Raw genomic sequence first — 24,553 nt, forward strand, 5'->3', positions numbered from 1 at the left:
AGTGTACCTATTATACATTTCGCTCTGCGGTTCTGGGTGCCGGCTTCCATTTTGTCAGACAGTATGGCTCTCTCGTAACTCAGCACAAAGTTCTTTTCTTTCCGTTCCTTTACAGTCTCTTTTACTCCTTTTGTCTTTAGAACCACACAACTGGAAGCTGACAACCTTCTTCGCAAAGAGTTCTGTAACAGTTCAATACAGACAACCCTAGCCCTTCTCCAATCAACTCAGGGAAAGTCCCTAAGATTCTCTGCTTCCTGGGCGCTAGGTAATCTTCTTTTCTTCATGCTTATTTACAAAGTCTTTTAAGCATCTACTATCAGGCGGTTGCCTGCAGCTTCGACAGCAAAGTTCAATATTTCCAAACGAAGATTGTGCTCTTCATGGTCTGTTATCCTTGTACCAAAATCGGGGAATTGCAATTCTGTGAGAAACATGTGCTTTAACTTGCTGAGGCGGGGAGGTCTGGGGAGCATGAAAGTTAGTGACCCTTCTTGTTCGACACCGGGTACTAACAGTCGTATTTCCACTGTGACGATGGGCTCAGAACTGGACACCACCACCGCTCGGATCCTCCCTGTCTCCGGTTTCAAAGGCATTTGTCGCCAGATATGTCCACTCAGGGGTGGAATATCTTCTGCTAGGCACACGCACTCTTCTTGACCTTCTCAAGTCCGGTGCTTCAGCGCCCTGAGCACCTTCTTCCGGGTCTGAGTCCTCTGATATCGGAGGAAGGGTTCTCTCTGGAGTTGACCTCAGACTAGAGCTCCTTCTTTGCGGCCAATCAGCTTCTCCACGTACCCTTCTACTCCTTCTCCTTCTTGCCGGTTCACGCTCTCTGTCAGACCTGTCAGTGTCTGACTCGTACTCCCAGCTACTTTCTCCTTCAGTAGCGTCGTCTGTTTCGCTGTTGTACTGACCGTCCTCAGCTTGGTCAGACTCGTTCCCTGCTTCCGCTGGCACCTCTACAGCTTGGCTGGCCCCCTCTATGGCTTCTCGGTCCGCAGCTGGACGTCTATCCGAGAGAGGAGCTGTTCCTTCCAGAGGTGCTGGAACCCTCCGCGTATGCGACGCGTGGATCCAGTTGGGCAGGCCTCCCACCTTCACAGCCGTGTTCGTGATCAGGATGATCTGGAAGGGCCCACGCCAACGAACATCCAGGCAGCTTCTTCTCACGTGTTTTTTCACCAGGACCCAGTCCCCAGGAAACAGGTCATGACACGGGCCCTGGCACGATGGAACCTCGGCAGCCTGCACCTGAAGGGACACAGAATGAATGGCGTCAGACAGCCCCTTACAATAGTCCAGGATCATATCATCTGTGATGTTAATCAGTGCAGCAGTTGGGACAGAAGGCAACCTCATGGCTCTCCCCATCAACACCTCATGGGGAGACAGCCCCGTTCTCCTATCTGGGGTACTACGGAGGCTCATAAGGACCAATGGCAAAGCGTCAGGCCAACTCAAGGATGTTGATGAACACACTTTTGCAATTCTGGCCTTAATGGTGCCATTTATCTGCTCCACAATTCCTGAGGCCTCTGGTCGGTAACTGCAATGCAATTTCTGATCTATGTTCAAAGCCGCACAAATCATTTTCACAAGTGAGCTGTTGAAATGCGTTCCCCTATCTGATTCCAAAGAGGCCGGCACCCCGAAGCGCGGAATAAGCTCCCTAAGCAGTAACTTGGCTACTGTGAGGGTGTCGCACCTACGTGTAGGGTATGCCTCAACCCATCTGGAGAATACGCAAACAACCACCAAGACATAGCGGAGGCGGTTGCACCTTGGCATTTCAATAAAATCTATCTGCATTCGATTGAATGGACCTCCTGACCTCCCAATGTGGCTCAGTGCAACTGGTGTCTTTTTCCCTACATTCAACTGCTGACAAGTCACACAACGCTGGCACACTGCTTCGGCTGCTATTCTGAACTTAGGGTTGTACCAGGTCTGTCTAAACACTCTCAGCATAGCATCTCTTCCTAAATGTACGGGACCATGTATTTGTCTGGCCATTGGGCTCACCATCTCATTGGGCAACACTGCTCTGCCATCTGGTGAGACCCAGAAATGGGCCTCACCCACCACACATCCTGCCTTTTCCCACGTTTCCTTTTCAAAATCAGGAGCATTTTCTTGCATGTTTTTCAGTTCGTCCCAAGTATCAACAGTTTCTAATATCATGGCTAATTCAGTCCTTACATTTATTCCACCCACTTCCACCTCCGTGAAAGAGTACCCTTGTTCCGCGCAATACCGCGCGACTTCGTCGGCATATCTATTGCCTTGTGACACGAAGTCCATATTTCTGGTATGTGCGGTGCACTTCACAACTGCGATACCTGCTGGACATTGCAACGCCTCTAACAACAGGCGCACAAACTCTCCATTGCGAATGGGAGAGCCTGAAGAGGTCATGAAACCTCTTTGAGACCACAACTGCCCGTAATCATGAACTACCCCGTAACCATATTGGCTGTCGGTGTATATGGTGACTCGGATTTGATTGCTTGCCAGGCAGGCACGCGTCAGGGCAATGATCTCGGCTACCTGTGCGGAGTGTACTCCTTCCAGGCATCCAGCTTCCACAACTCCAGTAATTGTACAAACAGCGTAAGCTGCTCTCAACTGCCCAACTTCGTCTCTTACACATGAGCCATCGACAAAGAAGGGGTTTGTAGGTTGCCTATTGTTGAGGTTCCTGCTGTGGTCTCCGTTTCCATTGTAGGTTCCCATCATTCCTGCATATCCTCTCCCGCTGTTGTTACTGCTTCGGGTGCCCAAGCCCCTCCCAAGGGTACCTCACTGGGTTGCTGGAATGTTGCGGGTATAGATTCCTGTTTATGTATACCTGATTGGGCTGACTTCATCAGACAAGGTGATGTCTGGTCCTTTCAGGAGACTTGGTCAACTCATCCGGTATATTTCCCAGGTTATCTGAGTTTTAACAAACCCGCAGTTAGAGGGCAAAGAGGTAGGGCTATGGGGGGTCTTACTGTTTGGGTGCGTCAATCAACAGGAGTCTCTGTTAAAGAAATCCACATTGACTGCCCTGATATCCTCATTGTTAGCCTGAAGCTTAATAGTGGACTGGTTATACTATTGTTTAATGTGTATGCCAGAGGAACTCCGGGTGGTCGTGTCTCAACTACCCTAATACTTTTAGATGAATTCCTTGGCTCCGCACAACAAAAGGGTCATGTGGTGGTTACGGGTGACTTCAATACCTGTTTCGAACCACTAAGTGTGGATGATGGGATGTTAACGGTGGCTGAGGACTCAACATGGGGTATTCCACAACTAGAGCTATCTCCGATCACTAAATGGTCCCAAAGTGCCACTTTCATTAAAGGCCTATGCATGAATTGGGGACTGCGTGCCCTAAACGGTCGTACTAGATCGGACAGATTGGGCAACCCAACATTCTTTAATGGAAGATTTAGTAGTCGCATCGACTACATTTTAGTCGATGTAACTATGTGGCCCCTAGTTTCGGATATGGAAATTAGACCTCGGCCTGAGAGTGACCACGAACCTCTTCTAGCTGAACTCAAGGATCTTAGTTTTTCCAAGCCCTCTGTGCACCTCCCCAATGTTGTACAAGAGGCCATGGTATTAACTAATGACTTGAGGAGGGTCCGGTGGCCAAAGGTTGCTGTAGACAGGGATGCTTGCTCTAAAATAAGATCCCTGGTCTCTGACTCCCTAAGATTAATAGAGCAATGTGATGACCTGAACCAAACATCTCTTAAAATCTCCGATATTCATGCCAGCTTGTTCACTTCCCTTAAGACCCTATTCATTAAAATAGTTGCTAATAAGGGCATTGGAAAACCGAGGAAGCCAGCGAACTGGTTTAATGATGAGTGTGGTACATCTCATACAAATCTGTTCAAAGCTCTAAAATCTAGAAACACAGCTCTTATTAAATCCTCCAGGAAGGCCTATAATATAGCCAAGAGGCGGGCCAAAGCCGCCTGGGATGTAGAACGCTGGGCTCTCCTAGTTGAGGCATGCGGCTCTAGGAATCTTACGCACTTTTGGCACCTCCTTAAATGGGGTAGGTCCCTGGATGATCGACCTAGCCCTGCTTCTGTCGACCAAGAAAAATGGGTGTCCCATTTTGAGGATCAGTTCAGGTGCCTCAGTGAAAGGGAAACTCCCATTGGTTGGCCGCTGTCCTTTGACACCCTTGTGTTTTCAGCCAAAGAGGTTGAAAACGTTCTGAATTCCATCCCCAGGGGCAAAGCCCCCGGCCCGGATTGTATTCCTGCGGATATCTTCCAACAGGATCAAGACCTATGGGTACCCTATTTACTGTTCCTGGCAAACACGCTGGCCAGTGGTGCAAAGGTGCTTGTCTCTTGGGCGGGAGCTGAGATTTTGCCCATCTTCAAGAAGGGTGATCGGTCGGTTCCTTCTAATTACCGGCCGATCAGCCTTATTGACGCTGTACAAAAGATAGTGTCACGTCTTGTCCTATCCAGGGTTCAGGCCTGGATTGAGGAATATAATATTCTTACCCCTCTCCAAGCAGGGTTTAGACCCCATGTTAGTACCCTGGATCAGGCCTTTCGGTTTATGTTACTACACTGGAAGACGGTCACTCTGGGCAAAGGTAACCTCTATGCGGCCTTCGTAGACCTTAGGTCTGCGTTTGATCTTGTACCAAGGGTTGGGCTTTGGAACAGTCTTTTGGAAATGGGTATGCCTCCCTCTCTAGTTCGTATTATTGTTAACCTTCATGCTGAGACCTACGCCTATGTACGATGGGGCAAACCTGGCGAGGTGACCAAAAAGTTTCCTGTGTTGAAAGGTGTCAGACAGGGATGTGTTTTGGCTCCAACTCTGTTCTCCCTATATATAAACAGAGTTACTAAGTACTTTGAGGGATGCCCCACAGATGCGCCAAGTTTGGCTGGCATGAAAATCCCTCTGCTCATGTTCGCTGACGACACTCTTTTGATTTCGAGAACCAGACAGGGATTACAGCTTGCACTGTCTAGGTTTGAGAGTTTCTGTAGCGAGCATGAGCTGGAGGTGAACATTGCCAAGACCAAATTCATGGTCATGAGGGGTCACAAGCAGGTCAAGGCGAGGGTAATTATGGGGAATACCCCCTTAGAGCAGACCAAGCACTTCACCTATTTGGGTGTTTCATTTAGCGACACACTTAACTGGTCTCATCAGATCGAGCTCCTGACTCTGAAACATCAACAGTTGGGTGGAGCTTTGATCAAGGAACATAAAAGCTCCTTTACCAAACCCATGTCCCCGCTGATGAAGATTTATGGTGGGAAGGTTTTGTCAGCAGTGTTATATGGTGCAGAGTTATGGGGAGGTAGCAACCTGGACTCCTTGAAACATGCCCAGAACAAATTCCTAAGGATGGCAATCGGTCTGCCACAATCGACACCTTTAATCCCCCTACTATACGATCTGGGGTGTCACTCGGTGGTCGATTGTGCTCGATTTCGACCGATTTCATTCTGGCGGCGTCTGTGGACAACCCCAGACCTACACCATTATGCTGAAGCCTGTCTTGAGTTAAAAAACTCTCCGGGAGCCCTAAAAATAGGATGGTTCAGAGATCTTAAGGCTACTCTTCTATCTTTGGGCCTCCCTGAGTTGTGGTTGTCGCCTGAGACGGCCACATTTCCATCTAAAAATGAGCTCAAAAAGTGTTATTGGGCCTGGGTGATGCTCAATACCTTCTCAAAAACAAGCCCAAGTAGTCTTACAGGTTTATTTTTGGTGCACAAAGATCTACCCAGGTTAGAAAATTACTGGGAGATCATTACCAAACCCCTTGATCGAAAACTTTTTTTTCAATTCAGATGTGGCACACTCCCTATTGGGGACTTCACCACTAAGTGGGGAAAAGCTAGTCAGGGGTTTTGTGCAAAATGTCAAGGGTCCGGGGAAAGTTTATCTCACCTTTTGTTTGTGTGCCCCCAATACTCTGCCCCCAGATCTAAGTGGCTCAAACCTGTCTGTAGCCAACTAGGCACACGTTCGTCAGCTGAGGCCCTGAGACTGTTAAAAACTAATCTGGATCCGATCATTGTGGTGGGGGTAGCCAAGTTCCTAGGCTGGGCCTGGATTATTAGAAGTAGGTTTATTAATCTAAATTAGCTGAGACTGTTTTATCCTATATTACTGTGGTAACCAGTATCTGTATCTTTTTAAACCTTTGTATTCTTCTGCAAGAAGTTATTCGATGCCAATGATTTAATACTGATTTTACTTATGTTACTGTGTTTTTTGTATTTATGTCTTTTATGATGAATTAATCGAATAAAGACTTCTTGAACTGAAAAAGAAAATTTCGTCTGGGTCAGTCAGTGGCTCATCTACGGTGTCGGGTCTTGGTTTGGTGCATAGTTCAGTCACATCGAGGCAGTCATGGTCTGTACATTCATCATCATCCTCAATATCGTTTGGGAGTGGCATCAAGGTGGCAGGATTTAAAACAGAGCATCTCCTGAGGGTCACGTTCTCTGCAGCAAGAATAACTTGCTCATAGCGCGTGAGCCTGCTGTTGGTCAGATGCTGGGTTTTGGTCCTGGTCATTAACAATTCAACAGAGTGGGGCACATGCACCTCTAACGGGTGCCCCATGACAATGTTCTCACACCTTTCAATGCTGACACCTGTTGCGGCAACGGATTTGAGACATCCGGGCAACGCTGCGGCTACTGGATCTAAAGTAGCCGAGAAGTAAGCGACTGGTCTACGGGCATTCCCATGAATTTGGACCAACACAGACAGCGCGCAACCCTCTCTCTCACAACAATAAAGCAAGAATGGTTTATCGTAATCTGGCATTCCCAAAGCCGGAGCACGACATAGGTCCTCTCTCAGCTGTAGGAACACCATCAAACAGTCCTTGTCCCATGGTACCGGATCACTCACCTCCTTGTGCGTCAGTTTTTGCAAGGGCTTTGCTTTCAGTGAAAAGTTTGCAATCCACTGTCGGCAATATCCCACCATCCCTAGGAACATCCTGACTTCTCTCTGTGTTTTAGGCGCATTCATCTTCATGATGGCCTCTATCCTGTCTGGTGACACTTTTCGTTTACCTTTCTCAATTCTATGTCCCAAGTACTGCACCTCTGTCAGGCAGTACTGCAATTTTCCCGGGGACACCTTATGCCCATTCTCAGCTAGGTGATTTAACAAAGTAATAGAGTCTTCCCTGCAAGCTTCCTCTGTTTCTGACGCCACAAGGAGGTCGTCTATGTACTGGACCAGAACTGACCTCTGGGGCAGCACTAGACTTTCAAGATTATTCTTTAGAAGCTGGTTGAAGATCGATGGGCTCTCTGTATACCCCTGAGGAATACGACACCATGTTAGGACGCGACCTTCCAGCTTAAATGCGAAAAGAAAATGGCTCTCTTCGTCCAAAGGGATCGAAAAGAAAGCCTGGCAAAGATCAATTACAGTGAACCATTCTGCTTGGAACGGTATCTGAAACAGTATCACTGATGGATTCGGTACCACTGGACAACACGAAACGACTATGTTATTAATCTTTCTGAGGTCCTGCACTATCCGGAATTTCCCATTTGGTTTCTGCAAACCCATAATGGGGGAGTTACATGGACTACCCACGATTTCCTTCAGTATTCCCTGCTTAATCATGGACTCGATCACGGGTTTTATGCCTGCAATCGTTTCTGGAGTCAATTTATATTGAGGTGTTCTTGGAAACTCAGCATGCGGTTTCACTACAATTTTCACTGGGTCCACCCCTTTCACCAACCCAATCTCTTCCCCAGTGAAATCCCACACTTCTGGAGCTACTGTCTCTCTCAGATCCCAGGGGAGCTCATCTACTGTCAGAGTGGGATACAACTCCACACATATCCTGGAATTTGCGACTTTAAAGTCAGCATCATCGTCATTAGTCAATACCTCCACTCCCTGAGGTGTGCAGTATATGGTGCAATTTAGTTTGCACAAGAGGTCTCTTCCCAGCAGACATACAGGGCTAGAATCGCAAACCACAAACTGGTGCTCATCACTGTACTTCCCTATTTTCACCTGCACGGGTTCAGTCAGAGGACTGGTCATTCTCCTGTTAGCGACCCCCACCACTTGTATGGTCTCTCCAGACATGGGCAGGCCTGGAACTGCGGCGGATCTGATCGTGGATCTAGTGGCTCCTGTGTCCACTAGAAATGTCGTGGGGAACCCTGCTACTTCGGCCTCAACATAGGGTCCCCTCTGGTCCACCTCCAAAGCTGCCCCGAGGGTGCAGTCTTCCCTTTCCACTCTCTGCCCAGTTAGTGGGTCTACATAATAGCACTCCTCTCCTCCTACAAACAGGGGCATCTGTCTATATGTCTTACCCATAGTCCCTACTCGGGGGGGCTGAGGAAACTAGGCTCGGGGAGGAGGACCCCCCCCCTTTGAGCACCTTTCCCTGGTATGGCGTTACCCCTCTTGTAGGCGCACTCTGGACCTCTTCCTCCTCAACCTCTTGTTCTCCTATCTCAACGTTATAGGGACACTCGCGTTTCCAATGCCCCACCTCGTTACACTGGTGGCACCTAGTCGTTTTCTTCAAGGCAGCTATATCTATCCTGGGTTTAAAGGTGGAGTTCTCCTCACTGCCCTTGTTCTGACTGTACTGTTTCTTTCCTCCAGTACCTGTTCCTTGTTGCTGTTGCTGCTGTCCCCCTTTCCCGGCTGCCTGCATCTGTACCACCATCAGTTTCTCCTTTAGTTTCTTTGCCTTGGAGTCTATCTCGTCACAGCAGTACCTGGCATACCTCAGTATTTCGTCTAGGGGTTTATTTTGCCAACAAATCAAGTGTTGCTGTATCATTAAACTAATATCCGGTCTCAGGCCCAAGACGAACTTGGACACAAATTGCCCTATGTCCTTTGGATCCATTACATCCAGACCGCTATACTGTTTAAACGCCTTCAGCAGCCTCTCATAGTATTCGTGAACTGTCTCTTTGGGTTCCTGTCTTGTTCGGTCAATTTTGACCCAATCTATGTCTTGCATTGGCACTTTATCTTTCAGCCAAGTCATTACTCTCTCGAATTTTGCCATCACAATCTCAGACGGCCCATTAGTCTTAGCATCTCTCTCTGGCTCTGTGGTGGGCCACTCAGCGCTAACCTTGCATGCGGTCCACAAATCTCCTGGCACTACTATGTCAAACAGCGTGTTCAGATCTATCCATAGGACCTTTGAGATTTTTACGAATCTCTCCACTTGCTTGTACCACTCCACTGGGTTTTCCCGCAGTTTGGGGAAGGAGGTGGTAAAAGCAGCTAAATCTCCCCTACTCCAAGGGACGTGGACATAGGTCCCATTTGCGACTTGCCTCAAAGGGTATGCCTCTACTCCCTGCTGTCTTCCTGGTGTCATACCAAGTGTGCTTCTCCTGACGGTCCCTTTCTTGGACCACCTCTCTTCCCACTTATCTAGGGCCCTCCATGTCCTTATTCCAGTGATCAGCTCCCTTATGTGTGTTTTCAATCCGATGGTTCTCCTCTCATCTAGGTCTCGATCTGAGTAATGTAGCCTGTGGTTACCCTGTAATGCTTTGGTCCTTGACAGGTCCACCATATATTTGCCTGCTAGTTCTACTAATTTCTCATGGATTGCTCTCGCCTTTCGAGTTACGTCCTTTGCCATGAACAGAATTTCATCCTGCTCATACATTTCCATTCTTTCTAAGGGCAGGGTACCGTCTACCATATCATCCAGATCTGACCTTAGGCTGGAGACATCGAGTCTTTTGGCTTTTATCTCTGCTCGCAATAACTCTTTCGAGGGAGGTTCACAAGTTTCTCTCCCATCCCAACTCCGAGCCCTACGTTTGGGTTCGGGAGAGTTGGGGAGTGTTCTCTCTTGCTCCCATCTCTCCAGGTCCCATGCTCGGCCATCCGATCTTGGAAGGTGATGGAACACGGGCCTGTTACCTCCTATCTTACTTTGTCCATTCTCTCTCTCTCCTCTCTTTTCACAGTAGGACTCTCTGCTATTCTCCCTTCGGTCCCCATTCACTCTCGGCCTAGTATCACTCAGTATCTGATACGATCCTTCCTGGTTCCCCATATTCCCTGGACTGCGCTCATGTCCATCATCGCAGGGACTGTGGTGCGACCTCTCGCAACTCTCATTCTGTTCTCTGTTGCCGGGCACACAGTGGACACACTTAAAGCTATCTCTGTACTCCCGTGTCCTCCTGTCTTCTTCACTATGTATTGGGCGAGACACCCCCCCCCCTCTCTGGGCCCCCGTTTTCCAGGTCTGTTCTACCTCCACCCCGGGCCCAATGGGTGACTCCCCTACTGTCCTTCTCCCTCCCGTCCCACTCCGGACTGCTCTCTTCAGCCCCGCAGTGAGTCCGGGCTCTGCTGTCCTGACTTTCTCTTCCAGCTTCCGCAGCTATGATGCTCTTGTGAGCCTCAACTGTCTCATCCCACTTCTTCATGTACTCGTTTAACTCCTGAAAGGATTTCCGTCCTGATCCCCTCATATCCTCTGGCCATCTATGGCCCCCCGGATCTCCTGCTGTGTGTACTGGGGTGCTCCACTCTCTTGGTATCGGCAACTGGCTTGGGGAGTTGATCGTATCATTCCTCCTTGCCATCTCTGCTCTTTCTCTGTCCCTCCGTACCCGTTCCTCCCCTCTAGCCCTCTCTGGGTCATATATCGATACTATAGGACCTATGGTAACAGGTACCTGTAGTGCATCGGGTAATGCGTAGGATGTGGCACACTCCGTCACTGGCGGCCTTTGCACCACAAACCTCCCGACTACCTGCTGCACCTGGCTAGGCTGGGACAGTTCTTTCTTTGCAGCGGGATCCCAATCGGGACTGGGAAGCGGCCCATGCTCTCCTGCATTGCCCCCCCCTTTCTCACTATTCTCGACATCTCCCCCTGCTCTGTTATACGGGGGTGGCCTGTCTGTCAATAATCTGTTTATCAGGCTGTCCTCTGTCTCGCTCTCGTCATCTTCTTCTAGGGGGCTTTTGTTCCCGGGCATCTCTAACACTGGATACAATTTATTTACTTCCATGTTATGCACCCTCCATCTTTTAGCATCCGCATCCCACTTGGCATCTTGTACTGCCCTTACCGAACGTTTCACCCTTTCTTGTCGTCTGTTCATGTTCTTTTCGTGCGCTGCCCTAATCCACGCATTAAGGGCTTCAAACTGGGTCGGTCTAGGCAGGGGTCTCGTTGAGGTCATAACTGCTTTCAGTCTATGTAGCACCTCTAATCTGAACGTCCCGTACTTCGGGAACGTCAGTTCCTCATTCCCTTCTGTAATCTTACTCCACTCTGCGATCCACAAAATGGTGTGCAGCCCAACATGTACTGCCATGTAACGAGCCGGCGTACCCTCCGGCGGGGCTTCTTCCCCTTCATACGATCCCCGCCGCTCTTTCCTAAACAGCGCTCTTAACCATTTAAAACACTTCATAATTACGCGCACAATTTCCAGCTTGAATACTCTGTTTACTTCCTGATGACAATCCACCAATCCTAGCGAGGCTTTGCTAGCTGGCCTATCGCAGCGCGGTCTTTCACCGGCCGGCCAATCCCAGCGCGGCACTTTCTGACGTCACTAGTCTCCGCTTCGCAGCAGCACCCCTCCTTTCTCAGCTCTCCTCGCGGTCATGCATGCGTCCCATTCATACTCTGAAAAATGACTACTTCCGACCAAGCGGTCACTTCCCTCGACTGTACGTCCACAGTCTATCTGTAATTGTCAACACAACTGACGAGATGTCTATCGTCTCTCTGATAGGTTCTTTACACACACAGTAACCTCCGACCAGCGTCCGTTACTCACGCACTCACTCTTACGTTCCCCCTATCTCGGTCTTTCGGGTGATCAATGGTACCTCATGACCCCCTTCACTCTAGTTAACAGTTATCCTGGGTGTCCGATACACCCGAACCACTTAAGCTCTCCTTGAACTTAAGATTTCCACCGGTTGTGCGCGCTCACAACCTGTTCCACAGTCTCTCTACAGGCATTCAACTCCGCCAGACATTACAACATAGATACAACACAAAAACACCGCAATCTAGCACGCATGACCCTTTATACTCACTCTCGACCGATACTGCTGCTTTTTCTGTCTCACGTCATCCGGTCCTTCTTCGGCGGGCGTAGATCACCTTCCTCAAGAAGGCAACCATCCTCTATAGCTACCAACTGGAAGGGCGAGATTTTGATCGATACCTTATCACTATTGATCTAAAACCCCGATCTGGTCGACTGAACCTTTATTGCCTGTCATTGAGGGAAGAAAGTGCATCTCTTACCAAGTTAGTTCACCCAATAAAGGACTCCGCTCCAAAAGATCACAAACAACTTCTAGCTTTCAAAGGTTTATTATAAGGTTAAGATAAGTTGTAGGTACAGGCATCTCAGGATGAGATTCACAAAATACACGGGCCCAACTACATACATGTGCTCTCTGAAAGCCCTCAGACGAGCAACGGAAACTACAAGCACAAGTTCTAAGAATAATAAAGCTATCAGCATTGACACATACTGTGATCTCTCCGTCATTTAAGTTGGAGGAAAAACCACACAGGTTAGGCTGTCCCTACCCTGCTCTAGATGGTATCCCTACTTAACCAGGTCTCAACCTTACAAAAGGTGTCAGCAGTGAATGACCCCCAAGGGAAGTCACCCACTCTCAGTCTCTTGGTGAAAACCTATAGTTCTCCAGTCATGACCCCTCTCTGCCTACCCATCCACTCTCTAAAGGGTCCTCAGGCTTCTGCTCTAACTCCACCCAGGGGTGCTGTCCCTAATACAAAAACACAACAACATTTGGGACGCCCCTCGTGAGACGCCCCTCACGTGGTGTAGCTTCTGGCTTTTTCCATGATGAGGCCTCGTGGTTAGAGTCGACCTTGCTTCTCAGACTCTTCTCCGGCCCGCTGATACCCCTTAAAACATTCCGGAACCTTCCTCCATGTCTGGGCCGTCTCCCGAACAAACCTCTATTCATTTCATGTATAATTGGATACCCCCTTTTCTCTTGCAGACAGACATCTGCAGCCAAGATCCCAATTCTCATAGACTTCCAACAAAAGTTTGCAACATTTCCCGGCCCAGACCAGTATGTGTAAATCAATGTTTAAACATTTCAGGCCTACAACATTTCTCATAATGATTATAGCATTCAACTTCTTCTTTAATTAATAGCATGTTAGTACTCTTATTCTATTATTCGGTAAACACATCTATAAATCATGGCCTATTAACGTTATTACTAAAACATTAGTGCAATCCATGTTGTGAAATGAACCACCTTCCCCCTCCCTTCTAGCTCTGGCCCTGAGGCCTACCACGTTCTACGTTTAACCGTATGCCATCTTACATTTTAGCAGCTACACAACATGGATTCAGGAATAATCACGTCTTAATAAAGTCATATAGTTGCACACATTTCTGCATTAGTTCCACTTCTACTTAAATCTCTATATTAACTACACATTTCAGAATATAGATGTAGGTACTATCAGCACTCATGGCATTTCTCTTCATGACTTGTGCTTACTACGTGTAAGTGTGGTGTACTTATACATTTAGGTCAGTTTGCGCTCTCTCAACACCACTGTGGGTATGGTCGCCGCGACATTTCTACTTCCCAACCTCCCCAGGTTGTATCATAGAGCAACCCATGTCTGTAAGAACAGCATGATATGTGGCACAAGAACCTATGCTGAGCGGCCTTTTCCCCATAGCCAAAATGATTGCTCTTCCTGTGACATTCACCTGTCACCAGGGCTTTAAGTGGGATGAAAAAACTGGAGGGTCTCTCAAATGGGCGTGGCCAATGTAATTGAGGCCCTGGCTTAAAAACACTTAAACTAAACAATTTGTGCTTAGCAAAGTGTGCTGCCCGACTTGTAATTTGCTGTTTGTCATTGCATCTAGATATAATACAGCAAGTAACATCATACCTACATACCTACAACAAGCCAGAACTATTGGCTTTGTCAATGGTTGTTAGTTGCATTAGATAAATAAGCAGCAACTATGGCTTACATATAATACTTAAAGCCCTGGTGACACCACAACAATATTGTTGCTCCAGCGTTTCAAAAAGAGAAGCGAATTCTGGAGAGAAAAAGACTCTCTTTATAGGATTTCCCTACCCTTTCAATGCTCATCTGGCATGACTTCATGCCGTAACTTCTCCACTAGTGAGAACTGAGCAATGTGAGCAGTGCACATCGACGTGCCTGCTGTCACTGCAGTCTGAAAAAAGCTGACTACAGTGACAGCAGACACAAAACAGAGACCCGTTTTGAGGCCTTCTTTAAAAAACTGCCGGTGCTCAGCACCAGTGAGACCCGGCCCACTTAAAGCCCTGCCTGTCACACAGAGCCAGAAAAGGTATTAAAACCACCCCTGCAGCTCATCTTCCCCCTTGCGGCTCCTTTGTGCACCTTCTAATGGACGCGGCGGGTGTCACTGTGAACTGGTAAAATCCATCTTATTTCCACTTACGGAGGCTACCCAGATCTTTACCTCCAACTTTCCACTGCTGTGTGCCTGGGACCTGGGACAATATCTGGGAGTCTGGCTTAGCCGGGATCTAGATGAACTCTAGAGGGAGAATTATCGGAGACATGGATGAAGGCCCAGGCCGACGTCTGGTCGAAGCTGCCACTGTCCCTTTACTGGGAGGTTGAATGTAGCGAAAATGGTAACTCCTCAAATTTTATCAACTTGCTACTCCCTCTACTGGCATACTTCCGTAAGCAACCCCTGGCTCACCACATATCACTGGCTTGGGCTGGCAAACAACCATGAGTACTGATGGAGATACCAAAGTTCCCCTATGTGCAGGGGTGCTGGGGGCACTCAGTATGGACTTATACTTCCTCAGTGCTCAAGCGCATTTTGCCCATTTCTGGCTACACCCCAATCAGTACCAGCCACACACCATGCCTGAGCATGACCATGTGGCATCGTGCACACTTCAGACGGCTCTGTATGCAGCCACGGTCGGCAATAGGAGTTCCTGCACGGCGTGACTTTAGGAGGGGGAGGGGCAGGGTGGGGGGTAGTAATGTATGGATTACGGAGTTTAACAGGTAAGTAAACATATAAATAAATAAATAAATAAAACGAATTTCTTTGCGCGCACTGCATCGCATTTAGTGATGGGTGCACGCAACGAAATTCGTTCTTATGTACTTGATTAACACACAAAATGGTTAAAATTGCAAATTATTTTAAGAGTGCCATAAAAACTCCCTTTTGCTTGTCCATTGCAATTAGTCACCTAATTTGAGTGTCTCATATTTTTATGGTGTTTCCGGCTCATTATTGTTATGCTTTATACCTTCTTTTTTGTGCTTCTTATTCAGGACTCCCTCCCTGCTGTACCTACCCTAAAATCCTCCTCCCTGTTTGGCCACTCTGTTACCACGGTGTAAATTTGCAGGGCTGGAGCTTCCGAAAGGCCAGGGGGGTCTCTCGGAAGGTCCTGTTCCCAAGGATTCCGTTCAGTTCAGCCGTGTCCGACCTTACACATTCCACAGTTTTTTGTTTTTTTATTTGTTTTTTTAATTAAACTTTTTATTGTATTTTCAAACCAACCAAAGACCGGTACATGCAAAATAAAGTACATTCCACAGTTTTTATTGGAAATTGTAAACGTGACCTCGTCCTGGATAACATTCCTTTCAAACTGCCCCCTTCCGAACTGCAACTTCCTCATGGAATGCTGTTTCACAAATGCCATAAGTAGGGGGCTATGTATACATTGTTTGTGGATCCCAAGCCTGTCCATGGCTGTCCTTAGAGAGGACTGAGTTTTGTTACTTGCAATATAACATTCATGGCAAACGGCACTTTGGTGATCCTCCTTCGCAGGGGCAGAGGGGCAGACAGGCTGCATCTACTGCTTCTAGATTCTTTTCTGCTTTAATCCCACTGCCTGGAATAACAGTTGCTTTAGATGAGGCAAAATATCAGTTGTGACTATTTGTCCATGCATGTGATTTGTAAAGTAGAATCTTAGATGCAAAACATCAGAGATCTGTACAGGAGTAATAGGTTATGAATACATAAAGACACACAGTGGTGATGGAGGGTGCATGAGATTACAATAATGACTTTGTGCACCCAGGGCTGGAGGAAGGGGTGAAACTACATTAGCTCACAGTGTGTCAGGGCCAGCCAGGGCCAAGCTATGCACCTCAAACATGCATAGGCGAAGCCAATAGGTTTTGTCCCTAAAAGGCTGATCTATTGCTTTGTCATTGCTTTTTTTTATTGGCTAATGCATACACACACATTAAATAACACCCATTGCAAGATGACAACCGATGTGTATGCATGCTTTGTGACTCATGCATCATGGCTCATTTGCACCTCTGAGTTGTGACATATTGAATATAAATTGCAAGCAGTCCATTTTAAAATGCTAAATTAAAGGGCCATATGTATCATAGTTCCGTTTTGCGATTTCTAAATAGCGATTTTTAAGGAATCGCTATTTAGAAATCGCAAAATGGTATGTATGTAGAAATCAGCTTCTTTTTAGCGATTTCTTAAAATTCCTTAATTGCGATTAGCAAATTGCTAATCGCAGTTAAGGAATAATTTCCCATTCATTTCTATGGGCCAGGAGGCCCGTAGGAATGAATGGGAAATGTGCTATTAGCAATTAGCTAATCGCAAATTGAGAATATTTTCAAGGGTGCAGGGGTGTCCAAAGGACACCCTGCTGCACCCCTGAAAATGACATGTGTGCACATTTGGCGCACATACTTGCCCTAAGGGCATGTATGAGCGTCACATGGCACCTTTTGTTTTAAAAAAAAATGCTTTTTGAAAGGAATTCGCAACTTACCACCAACTTGAAGTTGGTGGTAATTTGCGATTCCTTAGGGACAATTAGCAATATTTTTTTGCATGATACATTGCATTTAAGGAATCGCAAATTGTGAGATTCCTTAAATACAATCCAAAATAAGGAATCGCAAATTATGCGATTCCTTATTTTGACCCACATTTGCTTAATACATACCATATTGGGAATTCGCATTCGCAATCGAATGCGAATTTCAATGATACATATGGCCCAAAATGTTTAATAAAGTGTAAAAGTGTGCCCCAACACAAAAATTATTTTATATAAACAGAGTACACAGTGGGACTCTTTTCAAGAAATAAGCCCCCCCCTCCATCATCTGTTTGGGGAAGCCACCATTCAATGTATTACTCAAAAAAGAACCAAGTGGTACATACCCACTTTGGAAGTGTTTCTTACAAAAAATAATAATAATATAATTGGTACCGAATTGTTGACAAAGGGTTTGTGTGATTATTTCTCGCATTATTTTGCAATACATGTGCAGAGGAGAGCAAAAAGAGCAGAGGAGCATGTGGAGGAAAGGAAACACATGGAACCCTCTGAAGTGGTCACCATCAAAGCAAAAAAAGAGCCCCCACCATTCAGCACTGAAAGAATACAACTCATGCAATGAGGACAAAGGGAGATGGAAATGCTTCTGGGTGAGACAAACACTACAATAGGATCAAGGGGAGACAACTGAGATAGACAACAAAACCATCCATTCATGAGCAAAGGGCTGATCCAAAGTCCTCTCTAAATATAAATTATCTATTGAAAACAATAGGTCTAGCAACAGCTGACGGAACCTGGGACTCAATAAAAAGACATTGAGACAGGCCCTATGGGACCTTCTATTTCTGTCCTTTGCCAGCTGAATAAAAAAAAGTGTACCTGTGTTCTAGTTCTTATTCATGTCGGAGATGCAGCACAGCCATTGCTTGATTTATAATAAAATGAATCAATGAAAATGAGTGCAGGTAGGGGCCCACATTTTGTTTATGAGGTTGCCACTCCTGCCTTGACACCACCCATTCCAACCGCTAGTGCTGCTGACATCTGTCATTGGTGCCACTCTCTACATGCATTGACAGCATTCAACACCAGATTGCAGTGAGTAAGAAAAGCAAGCAAACTCATATTGCTTAAAGCTCATTTGCGGAGTGGTTTTCCCAAGAAGTTTGGAAAAAATATGATTAAATCGTGCAGCTGAGATACCAGGTTTCCCTTACCACTGCTAAAAAGCCATGCACTCTGAAAAGACACGCAGGAAATATTCTAGTACTTTCATGGTATGGTTTGGAGCAGCTACTATTTTGTGACTTATGAATAATGAAATTATCCTGGTAAGCAGCCAAGTAAGTGATGTGTAACCAGCACCACTTAAGAACTCTACAAATAAGCAATTAATTGTATTAATCTTGTACCACAAAGCAATAGGTGACAAGTTCGGTAGCCCACAATAGCACACTTGCTGCTGCATTTTTGCCAAAAGTGTACTCAACCCTGCCAACATTGCAAATTTGATTAAGATCTTAAAGATGCACGATAATCCAATTCTATATAACATGATGACAATCGTTGATTTTCATCAAGAAAAGGAATTAGGCATTTGTCACAGTTATAGAGAAGTTCATATTGGGAGCAAAAATCATTGCTCTATGACTGTACTCAAGACGGTAAAAGCGATGCCTACAAACGTAGTTACCACTAGAGCAGCATGTGTTGTGAAATGAAGTCTAGGAGTTTGGCAGGCTCACTGAACCCCAATTCTGTCACTCATTACGTTGTCAGTCGGAGTTGCATCCGACTGACGCTATTGTGGATTGGAAACCTCAGCTCGGCGGTTCCAACTGTTTTATTTGGATGCGACCGCACATAGTGAGTCGGGAACTCCTATTTCTTGATGGGAGCTTGTGTGGCAAGCAGAAACCTCCTGCAGCACAAGCTCCCATTGAGAAATGGGAGTTTGTGAACATCACTGCACCGTGATGCCATAAGTGTGGCAGGGTATGCTCAGACGTGTGTCCCTTGCTCACTTTGCCACTAGATTCAAGCAAGCCGGGCTGAAGATGGCTGGAATGCCAGAAACCGGTCCTCGGAAGCTTGATTCCGGTCCAGGGAAGACATGGCTTGGCAGTTCGGGCTGGACTGTTCCCATGAGGCACAGGGTCAGACTGATTTGCATATAGCCATGTCTGAACTGGGGTGGCAGAGTGGGCTAAACAACGGTGATGGATTAAACCCAGATCTATTGACTGGGTGTGAGTGTTTGATTGATTCAGATACTCCGTCCATCACCACCCCCTTTTGTACTGCAGGGATGTTCAGGGGGGCATCATAGGTGCTCTCTCAGCCCAAATGCGGAGGGCCGGGAGGAAGAGAGCCCTGCAAGGGACCCCAATATCCTTTTCTGACAGCCTTTCTTTGATGGAAAGGCTGTCAGAAATGGACATCATAATCCCGATGGCAGAAACGCTGTCCTTGAAGGATTATGAGGCCCTTCCGATTGTAATGTGCCGGTCAGACTGCAGCAGTAGATGCGGTTCAGACCGCAACCGACAAGTTGTCGGTTGCGTTCTGAACTGCATCTTAATCAGGCCCTATGACTTTTACCAGCCAAACAGTGGGCAGCGAGTCCATCTTTTCTGCTTGCATTAGGGTAAGCCTTGCCATGCACACAGATCGTGTTGAACACCAAACGCAGCATTAATATTGTAACCGGACCCTCATAGACCAAATTCCCTGCGCAATGCAGGAAAGGTCTATTTCCTATTGTACTGGAAGTCAAAATACAACCCTCAGTATGTTGCAGGAACCATTATTAGACTCCTTTCAAGAACCCTAGGACTCACTCCAGAGAGCTTGCTTCTCCCTATACCTTCCTGATAAGGTAGACACTCAGCTTATTTTTGATCACACGCAATAAAAGTCACAACATTTATTTTTATCAGTTTATTGGTCTATAATGTAAAGTGCACTTACAAGTTTTTATTAATGTAATTGACATTGACCAGTTTGGTGTTTTGAGTAACGGAGAGATGTCCAGGTACTGCACCCAGGAATATAAAGTGCATAGAAGCAGGCCAGTTGCTGTTTGCCTGGCTATTTCTTATTGGGTGAAGTGAATCTAGGACACAAGCAGACATACACAACTGTCTTAAAAATGGACAAGCACAACATAATATCGCATATTTACTAAGTTATGCTCCTTCTCATTTTATTTTATTTTATTCAGTTGCATTCCACACTAGATAAGAATTTAAAGGCATGCTTGACTGGATACACTTCATGCTGAATAATTATCACAATTAATGAAATGCAGAACAGATTCCGCACCTCATTGTAAAGTGTCGCTCAGGGGTTTAAGGTGCTATATAAATGCCACAATACAGTATAATCTGTTGTGATCTGCATGACAATAGTTTGAATCCCAGAAAGGTCACATTGGCCTTCTACGCTTATGAGGTCAGCAAATTGAGTACCATTAATAGGGTATAGAAACTATTGTTATATGCAGACCTTCAAAATGACAGAAATGCAGTTTGACGCGCAGTGTAAAAGAAAGTTATTTTATATATATAGCACACACCTCACCCAAACAACCCAAGTCTCAACTGCCCCTCTGTCGTATTGCCCACACAATGACCAATGTATTTGCTACTTGGAGCTGCCCCACCTATAACTTGGATACTTTGCTCAAATACTTTGTTAGTGCGGACCTCTCAATTTCAACACAGTAAAAAAAATGCAGCTATATCATGATTGCATTTTTTGAGCTGCACCATCACAGAAATGATCTGTTCACTTCTGTTTTGGTGTCTTGAAAGGAGTGGTGGCTGGTTTCAAGCACGGAGGATGTGAATTGACCACACACACACATGTATACTCACTAACACACCCATTGTTGGACCTGGCCCTTTTTGCAGGGTTATTCCCAAACGTTTTGCCTTTCTCCTGTATTTTTCTCTGATCTGTTTGTTGGTTTTAGGTTTTTGGGCACTTTGCCACTGCTATTCAGTGCTAAAGTGCATGTGCTCTCTCTTTTAAACTTGGTATGATTGGTCTAAACCTGTTTGCATATTTAATTTACCTGTAAGTGCCTTGTACGGTGGTGTCCCATATACCCAAGGCTTGTAAATTAAATGCTACCAGTGGGCCTGTAGAGCTGCTTGTGCCACCCACAGAAATAGCTTTTCAAACCTCTCAGGACTCTGCCACTGCAAAAACTGCATGCGCGGTTTACTTCCACAGTGACGTGGCTTTTAAAGTTACTTGCCAAGTATGAACGACCCTTTTACTACATATACGTCACCCCGAAGGTAGGCCCTAGGTAGCCCTATGGGCAGGGTGTTGTGTAGGTAAAAGGTAGGACATGTGTCCTTATTGTGTGGCATATTCTGGTAGTGACAAACAGCCCATTTGTTTTCTCACTGCTGTGAGGTCTGCTCCTTTCATAGGTTTGCATTGGGAATTCCTTGATATATGTTTCAGTAGAGATTTCTGATCTGGAAGGAATAGCGTTGCCATGTTTGTTATGTTTAGAATAGTGGTGATAAATCCTGATTATTGATTAAGGTGGGTTTTTCATTGCTATTTTAGAAATGCCACTTTTAGAAAATGGGCATTACTATGTGCTTATGACTCTTTGTGCTTTGCAGCTGACTCCAATCAACGTCTGGTTTATAATGACGGGCTGTTTATGCGTTCACTCTAGGCATTCCCACAAATGGAGATTAGATGTGCCCTGCATATCTTGATGCGCCATTACATGGCTGATGGGTCTTCTTGAGCTAGAGTGGTGGGAGGAGTTGTCACTGGCACATGAATATGGATGTGCCTGGCCTCTCACAACACTGTCTCCACCCCCTGTAGTGTGTCTGGAGCCAGGGCTGGGATTGAAAGGGGGTGTTGTGCAATTCTAAAGTTTATCTGAAGTTACCTCCACATCAAAGACATTTTGAGTATAAGTATAAGGAGGAAGTAGGTGCCTCGGGACCTCCCACACACTGAGGTGAAGCCCGAGGCACCGACGGAGAGGTGAGGCGTTGTGGGATTGCATAGTTGAACAAGCGCCCGACTGTATACACGCACGCTTAAAAGATCCAAATTACTGGTGTGATATGGTTGTGTCACTGGCAAGACTTGTCGTGTGGAAGTATGTTGGTGAAGGCAATAGCGTTGTATTTGGCGCCATGCAATACAAGAGCCAACTTTACACTGCAGCAAACCAGGCAAATGCATACATTTTAGTTAAGCCTTGTAGCCGAGGGAGACGTATTGGAAGATTAGAGACTACAGTGTTCATGTAGCAATATGCTGTATGTGTTTTGCCAATAGGGGCGATGACCTATGATTGTAATTCTCTGCTCTCGTAAAACACACAAGGAGTCGCCTGCCCCCATATTTACCAGAACAAACGGAGTAAAAGGGCATTTCTTTTTAAACAGACCAACGCTTACACGCTTACAGATAGCTCCAGATATACCACAGGGCAGATGATAATAGAGATGCACTCCCCTTTACAGGTGTCAGGACATTAGAAGACAGACACCGCCATGTTCATTGAATACTAAGATACAAGACAATGAACAACACAGGATTTTTTATAAGGGCTATATAAACATCATAGTCAGCATTGAATCTAGTATAATTTCTAAACACACAGACTCTATGCCATGATCTGTTCAACCTACGTGATCAGCCATAGGATGAGGCATCCTTCGGATGTGTTCTTCCACATTGAGATTGAGTGGTTTGTTTTGTCCTGTATATAGAACAGGCTTGTAGATTTTATGCCAAACAGTTTTGTTTTTTGATCCCCCCTGAAATAGCGTATTTTACCTTGGTTACAGAGCGGGGTCTCATGCAACTGAGTGGTTACCAGGTGAGGTGAGGCTAATACCTCATATAGGATAGGTGAGTGGACCTGTTCTCTACATATATTTACTAAGCTGTTGAAATCAGCGTGTTTAAGAAAGAAAGAAAGTAATCTATTAATCTATTATTGTTATGTATCCTTACAAAAATGTTGTATTTGTGCAATTTTGTCTTCTATGTGTGACAATCACTCTGACTGTATGGAGGCAATATGACAAATACTCAATTATATGTTTTCACGTATTCAGTAGCTTATTGTCAATAAAGGTCCTGAAGAAAGCCTGGGCTATAAGCCCATTGGGCTGAAACTAGTCGACCACTTTTTCACGAGCAGCGGCATATTTGGTTTACGTCGTATCTGCAATAATTTTACTAGGTCTGGGAGAGATACTAGAATAAAATGTTTTTCTCTTCCATATCCTTTTTAAATAACTTCACTTGCTCTGCACTGAATTTCTTTCCTTCACAGATTTAGTGGATATCCTCTAGATACATTGGATGATCAGGAATATAACTGGTCATTGGTCTTTTTCTACCATTTCATGTAGAGGTCATAGAGATCGATACGAAATTGATACCACATCATCTCCTTTTGTGTCAAAAAGGTTGAGTGGTAAAAAAAGAAGGATATCCAGATGATGACACTGGCCATGGCTGGAGTTAATGGAAACCTGACTGTTTCATAATGGTCTCTGTTTTTGTTATTAATCCTGATTATGGAATGTAATATTATTTTTGGTATCCTATTGAATAGCAGTGGGCAATAAGGTTGATGGTTGCTATTTCTCTCTTTCTTTATTTCTCTTTGTTTGACTGCCAGATTTATATGTATTAAATTAGATGATTTGGGGATTGAATCTGGTTTTTGGTCGGTAAACTGTCCCTTAGATCCTTGTCCCTTGTGGATGTGTAAATAGTATTAGAACTGAAGCACCCAACTCTGAGATTATCAGTGACTCTCTCCCTTGTCATGAGTGGGAGGAACACCAAGTTGATTGCATGTCTGAGGAGCTCAGACCCACTTCTTTAGCCAAGCAGTCTGCGCATAGAGCGTCTGCGTATTTAGCGCATGTACAGCACTTACTGACCTGACTTGAACAAGAAAAGTGTATGACATTTACTCAGCCTGACAGACATTCACATCAGGAAAAAGGTAGGCAGCTGGTGCCCCAAGTAAAGTAAACACCTATTTCAAGGAGTAATTTATCAAACAAGATTTGAACAAAATGATATTGAATCTTTATTTCTCATTCACCTTCTGAACTCTGGTATGGTTCTTTCAGGAGTGCTGCAGCACCCCACTGCAGCTCTACTTCCAGCACTTATGTTTGAAGGAACAGAGATTACTGTGACACCAGCAATAATAGTGCAAACTCTAGGTGGAATGGGTGCAGCATGACCTTATGTTACTACTCTTTGCCTCCCCCACACTAGCTGAGCTGTCCCAGGCAGCTAAAAGGGAATAGGACAAGAGTGTCGGACTCACTAAGGGGCATATTATCAAGAACAGCGTTAAAATTATCGCCGCTTTAGTGGCAGGTAACTGCTGCTAAAGCGGCGATAATGAGCTTGATAATAGGCCCTTGTGAATTCCCATAGAAGCCCAGGTTCTGGTGTGAACAACATAGCCTCAACATCATCTCCTACGCCGACGACACCCAGATGATCATCACCGAAGACCCCCACACCGCCAAAGCCAACCTCCACAGAGGAATGAAGGCCGTCGCCGAATGGATGAAGGACAGCAGGCTGAAGCTGAATTCTGACAAGACAGAGGTCCTCATCCTCGGCC

Source organism: Lissotriton vulgaris, chromosome 10, assembly GCF_964263255.1.
Source record: "Lissotriton vulgaris chromosome 10, aLisVul1.2, whole genome shotgun sequence".
In the NCBI taxonomy this organism is placed as follows: domain Eukaryota; kingdom Metazoa; phylum Chordata; class Amphibia; order Caudata; family Salamandridae; genus Lissotriton; species Lissotriton vulgaris.